This window comes from Peromyscus maniculatus, chromosome 6 (genome assembly GCF_049852395.1).
Source record: "Peromyscus maniculatus bairdii isolate BWxNUB_F1_BW_parent chromosome 6, HU_Pman_BW_mat_3.1, whole genome shotgun sequence".
Classification (NCBI taxonomy): domain Eukaryota; kingdom Metazoa; phylum Chordata; class Mammalia; order Rodentia; family Cricetidae; genus Peromyscus; species Peromyscus maniculatus.
Window position 1 is genome coordinate 86,798,237 of NC_134857.1, and position 7,989 is coordinate 86,806,225.

General features: G+C 42.7%; 1 pseudogene; it reads right to left on the bottom strand.

The window, feature by feature from the left end:
* Positions 1 to 6,018: 6,018 nt before the first annotated feature.
* LOC102921511 (myb-related protein B pseudogene) lies at positions 6,019 to 7,785 on the bottom strand (annotated as a pseudogene).
* Between the last annotated feature and the right edge of the window lie 204 nt (positions 7,786 to 7,989).

A 7,989-nucleotide genomic window follows, 5' to 3' on the forward strand; every position in this document is an offset into this window, starting at 1 on the left:
TTGGAGGATTTAAGATTTCAAAGAATAATAGCTACAGCTACTGGGAAAGTAGATACGGAGGGCCAAGGGGCAAATGGAAGACCTCAGAATGTGGCATGAGATGTCAAATTTCAGATACTTACCCGACACTTGGGCATACAAATTTGAACTGGAGAAGAGAAGTATGAGTTAGAAATAGAAACTTAGAAGTCATCAGAATAAAAATTTCATTTAAAAATATTTAAGGATGACTTTGTAAACAAGCAAAGCCAGGATGAAAACAAAATAATTATCCAAGATGAAAACAAAATAATTGTCTAGACTGAGCCCAGGAGCCATGCCATGTTTAAATATCAGAAAGATGAGAAATCAGACTAAAGAACTGGTGAACATTCAAGAAATAGAAAAGGACAAACAAAGTGATGGCCTTAATCTGTGAAAGAAGTTTCCCAAAAAAATGAGGTAATCACACCTATAACCCCAGCAATGGGAAAGTTAGGCAGGAGGATTTCTATGAGTTTGAGTCAAATATCGACTACATAGTGAGTTCCAGGGTAACTTAGACTACAGTAATAACTTGTCTCCAAAATGAAGAAGGAAGAAAGGAGTGAAGGATAGAAGGAAGGGAAGAAGGGAGAGAGAGAAAAGAGAGAGAGAGAGAGAGAGAGAGAGAGAGAGAGAGAGAGAAGCTGGTATGCCCATAATGTCAAATGTTGCCGGTTGTATACTATTTCTATGTCAATACAAGATCCTTGAGGCTAGAATCAATATCTGACTCATATAATTTCTGAGTACTTCACATGAAGAAGACAGCTTATGAATACTGAATGAACAACTGAAAAAGAAGAGTTGTGGTCACTCACAGAGCATCATCATACTCTCTGTTACTTCTTTGCCCACAAACAAGATGGCTGTCCCAAGAAAAACTGAAGGAGCAATAACAACTTCTATAGTTCTCATATTGGCAGAATAGTCATACTAAGGAGTATGACTTCATCTATCTAATGCCACCCTGGTATACTCCCAGGAAGAAGAATTTCAAAGTTTAGGAAGTTGAGGCAAAAATTTAGGGAAGCAAGGAAAGTTAAGAAAAAAAATGAGATCAGAAATTGTTTCTTTGAAAAGACTGAAAACTCATATGAACCCTGAGGCAGATACACAAAGAAATAGAGAGTGGTGAATTACTGGAATAAAAATAAAATATATTCATTACAACCCATTCTATAGAAATAAAATTACTATAAGAATATACTATAACAATTGCACAAAAAGATACTTATAGTCTAAATATAATAAACAGATTCCACAAGAAATTGGCATGTGTACCTAGCTCCAGCCAGTCTTCAAATGGTCTCCCTTTGATTCATAAACACTATAAGTAATTACACAAGACCATCACTGGGAGCTATTGTACAAAGGCCAAAAACAAGTTCAACATTTGTCCAATGTCCGCTTCAACATAGAGCCTGTGTGACCAGGAAGTAAGAAAATTGCTCCTTCATTCCTTAATCCTCTTTAAAACTTAAGATTCTTCACTGATAGATAATATTGACAGACACTTAGTCATATAATTCATTGTAATATGCTAGAAGTATAGAAACATAAGGCAGGAGAGAGGTCACTTGGAGTTCTTGAATTACATCCAATATTGAATTATTTTCAATTCTCAATAATGATACATAATCCCAAGAAGATTAATCAAAGGACCTGTATTATCTGAGTTAGTTAAGAAACTAGGATAATCTGAATAACAATTTTCCTGTGTAGGTGGTGCAAATATAAGATAGTGAGAATTTTCTTTCCTTGGTTTCAGACAGTACCTTCTGCCTAGCAAGGAACTTTTGATTCTTCCACAAGTGTCCAAGGCATTTTTCTCATATATGAGTCAATCCCCTAGGTAAGACATCTCACAAACAGCTTTCTATTTACAAGATCATGGAATAGTTGGAGGATTTAATTTGTACTACCCAGGATGCATAATGATATTCAGAACATGATAGAACTTTGTTTCCACGCAACAGAAAATCCAATAGGCACAGTGACAGTACTGAGTACCTGAATTACTGTGCACAACTAGCTGCCATACTATGTTCAATCTTGGTTTCTAACAGACTGGCTGTTCCTTGGGATGACTTTATTCACGGTATTAATAATGTTGGGCAAGCAAGCTAGTTATATTGCCAATTGGAAGCAAATATCAGACTTAAGCAACTTGTATTTAAGACAATTGCGTCAGCATTCTCTTGCTCCTCCATGTGTAATGTAATACATTATGTGGTCATGGTATCACATTGGATATATAAAAATATAAATATGTAAGTAATATATGATTTATAAATAATGATATAATAGAATTAGCAACTTAAATGCCTTACAAATGTGAAGGTTATATCCAAATGGAAAGCGAATTTACCTAATTTATCAAGTCGAGAGATTCTAATATTGGATGAGAGCAGACATCCATTTCTACCCCACTAGTTTACCTACTATCTCAAAGAAATTGGATAAAATGTTGAGAACATCATCATCTTGAGACATGAAGTCCCCTAATCTTCTGTGATCAGCTTCATTATCTGCCTTCCTTTGTCATTTATTGGGTGATTCTTTAATCAATACACAATATACATGATATTGTTACTTGTTTTCTTAACCAAAAATGAAAGTCATCATTAATTTAATCATTTTAGAGCCAATGACTAAAGCCATTATAAGAAAATTTCAAACATCACAGGCATGCTTCTGGGCTACTATATATATAAACAATTTTTAATTATTTGGTAATCAATAAAACCTCTCAAAGCATAATAAAAGTAAAACTTCTCAAAGCATGGTAAAAATTTATGATCATTGATGAATAGTCTCATTGACAGCAGTCACACTCCAAGATATAATAGGCTCAGGTGTCCTTACAGTAGAAATGGGTAGCTTTGCCTCTTTTTATAAAAGGAATGCTGTGTCTATGTAAAGTAGTTCACTCTCTTAAAATACACAGTGAAAAACAAGTTGACCATGCCTCTAGCATCAAACAACTGTCATCAGAGCAAGACAAATGGTTTCAGAATTCCTCATGAATCCCCTGGGTCATACCTGTCATCATGTATATTGTGTATTAACCATTTTGATTCTTATTGCATGTTCTATAGTCCATCTGTTAAATCAGTTCATCCAACATATCAGTTGATCTCAAGTATAACATCCTTTTGTTATCTGAATACAGACAGCAGCCCCTAACTCAGGGATTACCAACTGACTAACTGGCACAGTGATAACCTTAGCCTTCCATGATGCCGCACCTCAGTAATGAATAGCCAGAACTGAATCAGTGTCCAAAAATTCCTCACGTTCTACCTCCTAAACTCCATTCCATAAAGTTGACTCTTTTTTATGTACAAGCAAAAAGTGTGGAATGTTCGTTCTCAGATGCTGCCACATTACAGGAGAGTAGTTATGCTCTTCTGTGGTTCTTTCCCATGCCCAAGGCAATCTGAGTTACAGCCTTATATCCTGTCTGGTACCTTCACATGGAAGCTCCTTACACTAAGGACTTATCTCTTGTCAGAGACTTCTCACTTTAAAAGACTATAGAAATAAGGTATTTCCTTTGTTTTGTGGGCTGCTGTGAGACCTGGTATTACAGATTCCCACATTGTGGATCCCCAGCATTACTGAAGGATATTTCACCTGGGAAAAAAAAGCATAAGAATTTGAAATGGTGTTAACAAGTTATGCCTACACTTAGAGAGTTTTGAGGAACAGGAACTGTGGTTCCAGGGTATTCTATCCTGCCAAACATAACACAATTGAAGTATAATTTTCTGTTTGGTGAGAACAAGTGGGCACTCTCAAATGTGAAAAGACTTGAAGATATTAGCAAACACAGAGAAATTTGAGAACACATGTAATTTAAAAAAAAAAAACTGGATATCCCTCCAAAAAGAAAAAGAAAAATGCAAAAGAACTTGTTCTATATTCAATGCCAAAATTACAAGGAGTAATATTTACAACAAAATTAGGGGAAGAGTGAACTGAAAATTGTATGTACAAAATGATCAGCTGTTTGTGAAGTGTTTTCACAAATGCAAGAAAAGAAGAGAAGACTTCAGGTGTTAGTTGGCAAACCAAAGCAAGTAAGAAATTTAATTCAGGGAAGAAATACATTAGAGGAGTTGGATACATAGAGGAGTTATAAAAATTCAGATCAGTTATTAAAAGAGACAATATAACTTATCAAATAAAAATAAGATGCAAATCAGGAGGCAAAGGATCTCAAATAAGTGTTGAATTTTCATTACTGAAATCTCTTACAAGAAAATGAGTTAAAACCCAAATCCACACTGTAATTTCCACAATGTTTCTTCTTTTATTGTTCTTTTTTGTTATTCTTGTTACTAGAGGTTGACCCTAGTTCCCACATGTGCTGAACAAATTCTTTCCCAGGCTGGGGTCATCCTTGGGGACTCCTGGCAACTTCCCTAGCACCGGGTTTCTCTCTATCCCCATGATGTCTCTCTCTATCATGGTATCTCTTTCATTGCTTTCCCCCTCCCTCCCTGTTCCAGCTCAACCATCCCATTCCCTTATGTTCTCATGCCCTATCCACTACCCTCCATTGCCCACCCCTCATCCCCAGTTTACTCATGGAAATCTCATCTATTTCCCCTTCCCCTCAGGTTGTTGCCTGATTACCCATTGCTTTGTATCTAGTATCCACTTATGAGTGGGTACATAACATGTTTGTCCTTCTGAGTCTGGATTACCTCACTCAGGATGATATTTTCTAGTTCCATCCATTTGCCTGCAAATTTCATGATGTCATTGTTTTTCTCTGCTGAGTAGTACTCCATTGTGTATATGTACCACATTTTCTTAATCCATTCTTCAGTTGAGAGGCATCTAGGTTGTTTCCAAGTTCTGGCTATAACAAATAATGCTGCTATGAACATAGTTGAGCATGTGTCCTTGTGGTATGATTGAGTATTCCTTGGGTATATGCCCAAGAGTGGCTAGGTAGTGGAGAGGGTGCCTGAACTGAACAAACTTGCCCCAAAGATCAGATTGGCAAATACCCTAACTGTTATCACAGAACTTTTCTCCAATGACTTATGGAAGCAGATGCAGAGATCCACAGCCAGTCACTAGGCAGAGCTCCAGGAGTCCAGTCAAAAAAAGAGAAGAGGGATTCTATGAGCAAGTGCATCAGGATCATGATGGGAAAACATGCAGGGATGATCAAACCAAACTAGAGGGAACTCATGAAAGTTCTATCAATGCCTACATGAGACTGGACTAGGCTCTTTGCATGATGAGACCATTGTGTAGCTTGATCTATTTGGGTAAATCCCTTGTGGTAGGATCAGAATCTATCTCTGGGGCATGAGCAGGCTTTGTGGAGCCCACTACCTATGATGAGACACCCTTGAGGCAGGGGAAGGGCTTGGACTTGTCTCTACTGGATGTGCCTCCCCATGGAAGGCCTTGCCTTCTTGTGGGTGGGAGGGGGGCATGGGTTGAGAGGGGAGGAGGGAAGAGGGGAGTCTTTGGTGAGTAAAATGAATGAAAATACTGAGGACAAAGGTCCACATACCTTTATGTCAGCTGAAACCACTGAGGCACTTCAAGCAAGGCCTAGAAGGCAGAGTCACGCTGCATGGGGAGAACGGCATTTTATTGTGGAGAGAATGGACCAACAGGGGGCGAGTAAAGGAACACTCCTAGCCACACCCCCTATCCTAAGCAGGGGTGAGATGAGGCCAGGCCTGCTGAGAGCTTGGGAGAAGCTAACAGGGCTCCTTGTGGCATTGGGGACAGGACAGACAGGCCTAGGAGTGAGTGGGACTTTGTTCTGTTAGCACCAGAAACTTCACGAAGCTAGACCTGGGGACAGGATATAGTGTGTTACTTCTTCCCCTCAGAGTAGTCTGACAGGCTGACAGCAGACGACTTCCTGAAGCTGATCGCCTGAATGTGATTTCAATGCATACCTCACCCCCACCCTAGCCCCTGTAAACATGAAAACAGGCTTGTGCCCTCTAAGCCCCTTCAGGACAGAATGAGCATCCTAGATGAGCGGCTGGGCTTTAAGCGGCCCAGGAGCTGCCGGGTTTTCTCTTGCATGAAGAGCTGGTCTTTGGTACCTTCACAGGCCACCATCTTCCAGGCACTGGTCATAGGGGCAGGGGCTGGAATGTGGCTCCGGGCCTTCTGGGTGGCCACCATCTTCTCAGGTTTGGCCTGCAGGAAGCCCTGGTTGAGCAGGCTTTTGTCCTCTTTGATACCTGGCAGAGTGAAGCTAGAGGAACTGGATGGGGCACTTGATGGCAAGGACAGAGCTTTGGGCAGTGTAGACATCAGCTTCCCATCTTCATCCACAATGTCAAGAGCCAGAGACTTTCGGACTTTCTTGATATGGCTTCATCGCAGCCCAGGCTTTCTTTTCTCCTTCTCAGTCCTCACATCATCCTCAATGACGAGCTCAATGCCAGCCTCCGAATGTAGCGTAGCACTTCCTTCAAGTCTTCTTCCAGGTGAGGGGTCTGGGGCAGGGGCTTCGGTGGTCCGTACTTCTCCAGGGCATTCTTGAACGGGGTTGGTGTGTGGGGAGTGTAGTCCATGGAGTACTTCTGATCTGGGGTTACAAACAATGGATACTTCTGGTGCAGGGGCGTCTTATCCTTGTGCAAGGGTGTGGCGACCACCACCTTTTGGCTGCACACCCGAGTGGATGTCATTGAGGGCTCCAGCTCCAGGATATCCTGTTTGTTCCAGAAGTTCAGAAACTGGGAAGGAGAGAAGGGAAGGGTTTTGACAGGTGCGCTCTTGGGGGTAAGACTGTTACAGGAGTCCAGGAAGGACAGGCTGGCACTGTTTTCTGTGACAGGCGATAGGGCCACACGCCGTTCCTTTTGTCGCTTGAGTACCGAGGGTGGTGTGCCAATGCCTGAGTCCCCAGCCTCAGTGCTGGGGGAAATGGGGATAAGTTCCCCGCAGCTGCCCCGGCTCAGGTTTGAAATAGTGTGGCCATCAAGCCGATACTCAGTCATGCTGGCTGGGCCCTGGTGTGGCGGTCTGTCGGGAGAAGAGTGCCTGTTGCTGCTGCTGTGATGTCTGGGGCTGCACTGGGCTGCTGTTGACACTGCCCTCGGCTTCTTCGGGAAGATCAAATTTACTTAGGTCACACCAAGCATCAGGGTCTGACTCTATCAAGTCCAGGGCTTCAGAGAGGCTGGACCCAGCAGGGATGAGGAGGTTTGCTGCCTCTACCACCCACTTGTAGGGCAGGCTGGTTTCTGGCGAGGAGTCCTCCTGATATTCACGCTTGAGGGATCCCAGGGGCTCTGGGGTGTGTATTTCTCCCAGATCAGGGGACACCAGCTCATGTTCCTGCTCTTTAGCAGTAGCAGCAGCTGCTGCAGCCTCCTCCTCACTGCTCTCCTCTTCCTTCACAGTAGAGGGCGCCAGGGGCCAGCCGGTCACAAGACTTCCCTGGCCTTCCATGGGCTGGGCATTCTGGTGGCGGTCCTTGTCCTCAAGCTCCAAAAGCAGGTAGACAGGCTTGCAGTCTCTGGACTCGTTTGGGAAGCCTCCTGAGTCTACTTTCCTCTTGATGGTAGAATTCCAGTGATTCTTCACAGCACTGTCCGTCCTCCCAGGCAGCATCTTGGCGATCTCAGCCCAGCGGTTGCCCAACACTTTATGGGCCTCACAGATGATGCAATCTTTGCCCAGTGGGTGTCTCCGCAAAGCTCCCAAGAACTCATGGTGTGGGTGGATGGAGGTTGGTTTGGAGAGGCTGTTGCAATGGTGCATTCAGCTTTGTCTTAATGCCTCACGGCTGTATGGTACTTGGCTGGGGCCATGGGTGGCTCTGGGCCTCCAAGGAGATGCTGCTGCTTTAAGCTGAGCCAGCCATTAGGTGAGACCATTAATAAGGAGGGGGCTGGCAGAACCTCCCAACTCTGGCCAGTGTTGAGAAGGCTGCTTAGCCCTAGGGCCATATATCTGAGGTTGTGG